Raw genomic sequence first — 2,543 nt, forward strand, 5'->3', positions numbered from 1 at the left:
ACATTTCTATATCTTCCTGTTTATGTTGTTTATTTAACAAAATACAGATGGCTGTCAAGAACGTCAACTTCACTATTGATGAGATCTCCATCAAGGCCAATAACCATCTTGCCTTGTTCGAGATACCCCCCACAAGAGCCTTCTACCAAGAGGCGGCTGACTTTCTCAAACAGTCATCACTCGGCTATGCTCTCAACCATGAACCTCTCATGGTTAAAGAAATACTCCAGCAGTTCTGGTACACTGTTGAGGTCGTTGAGGTTCAAGACGAAGCTGGACGAAAAATGGAGCAAATCCCCTTCACCTTCAATCGCATGGAAGTGCATTTTGGGGTTTCTACACTCCACACAGCTCTCTATCTTCCAAAGGATCCCTTCGACAGCGAACCCTCCACTGCCAAGATCATCTCTTTTCTCTATGCCATTGGCTACCAGTGGCCATTGAAGAAGGACTCTGACGCTCCTCTCAAATCACTCACGAAGATTGAGAAAAATAGGATGTCAGCTGTCAGGCAATACTTATTCTCTCACTTCATCCAGTGCATGGGTGGAAAGACTGGTGGTCAGGACCAGGCCTCCAGGATTGCCTTGATCATAGGCATTTCTGCGATTCAGTGTCATAATATAAATTATTCTGCGGTCATTTTCGATGACCTGGTGCTAAAGCTGAACAAGCGCCAGCGAGAAAAGGTGGTGTCTTACACCAGGTTTCTTTCGATGGTAATGACTAAGATATTCAAAAGTCTTTACCCCAAAGAAGGAAACCTTCCAGCATTTAGGCTTGGATCCAGGATTCTGGAACACAAGCTGAGGGATAGTGATGTGCCTCTCTCTTCTATTGTCATCACTACCTCTTCCTCTCAAGTGACAAGGACAAGGGCAAACCCCCCCCCCCCCGAGTCTAGCCCAGTCACCAAAACCTCTTCTAAACGACCATCTCAACCAACTTTTGGTTCTCCTCAGAGAGCCAAGAAAACCTAAAAGGGGACAGCCACGTCACTAGCTGGGGCCTCTCAACAGGCTTCAGTTATTGAAACAAGCCTTACCCCCGAGGCGTCTTCTGTTATCCCTCCCAGCTCTTCAGTGATTTCTCCCATCAYTGTCGTATCAGTGGCACGTTCACCAATCACTTCAGTGACCCAAATCACTRAAAGTGTAGATATCAGCGCCGCCACCGCTGAACACCCACGTCTTTTCTCAACCATTTTCTCTTCTCCTCCCTCCTTGGTATTTACACATGTCGATGATGTATCAGCGACTGTCCTTCCTGATACTGAGACACATACCACAGGACCTGAGGCTGCTCCTCTCGAGGCTCCTCAGCATACGGTTGTCCATCCTCTCGAGGACATCTTTGCTCCCACCAGTGACACTCCTTTTGATGTCACTAAAGGCCCCTCAGGTATTTCATCTTCCTACCCATTCATTTCTTCTAACCTTGAGCCTTTAGCTCATACTTCTTCTTTTGCAGGTCCTTCTTTGATGCATCATCCTGATGCTCAAGAAGTGGAAGAGGGAAAAAGAGAGAAAGATGATGGAGGAGACGAAGATGTCGATGATGACTATGATAACTATGATATGGCATCTGACAGCAAACTTCTCCTTCCAGCCGTTAATACCGTTCTCTCTAGGGTCAACGAAGTTCACCAAGAGATGCCCCGCCAAGGCGATCTTGATGCGAACTTCCTAGCCCTCCAGGCGGACGTTCAAGAAGTTTAGAGTCAGCTCCAGACTCTCCAAGAAGCTTTTCACACCAACAACGATGCCATTGTTGTTCTTCACAACAGGGCTGACGATGCTTAGGTGATCGCTGATCAGCAGATTAGACTTCTTCAGCAAATCCTGGATGTTGTCCGTCAACCAGCTCCAGTGAGTGCACCCTCCTTCTATACCGATGATCGCGCCCAGTTCCATGAGATGTGTGAGGCAACGACAACTCTAGCCAATGCTTTGCAAAGGCTGGAGGATTCCATGGTTCTCTAGCGTCAGCGCTTGGACGAACTCTCTGGCCAATTCTCTCATGTCTTAGCCAGAGAGGGGGAGATGAGGTCCAACGCTGGTGGATCATCAGATGCCGCTCCTACAGCTTCTCAGGCTATTGGTCCAGTATCAGCTTCAGTTGCAGTGGAAGCTGAGGCTCTCGAAGCTGAAGCAGTTGCTGCTCCTGTAATCACGACCACCAAAGCTGCTCAAGCTGAGGATGTCGAAGCCATCCTTAGGGATGATGTCCATACCGTCACTGCTGTTGGTGATGATGATGATGTTGATGAGGATGAAGATGATGATGATGAAGACGATGATGAACCTGTCATTCCAGACACCAGAGATGATCTAGATGGTGACGATGACGATGATGATGAAGACGACTTTACCATCAAGTTCCAGAAGCCATGAACCGTCACCAAAGGTGTTGCCCTCGGGGAATCTCAATCCCAGAGGGAGCAAAGACAAGGCAAATCGACTCCATCAGGGCACCAGGACCCCAAGTAGAAAGGCAAGACAGTCGCTGAAGAAGGCAACTTGAATGTACTTTTCTCATGCCCT

This window comes from Cynara cardunculus, assembly GCF_001531365.2.
Source record: "Cynara cardunculus var. scolymus isolate 2C chromosome LG 16, CcrdV1, whole genome shotgun sequence".
Taxonomy (NCBI): Eukaryota; Viridiplantae; Streptophyta; class Magnoliopsida; order Asterales; family Asteraceae; genus Cynara; species Cynara cardunculus.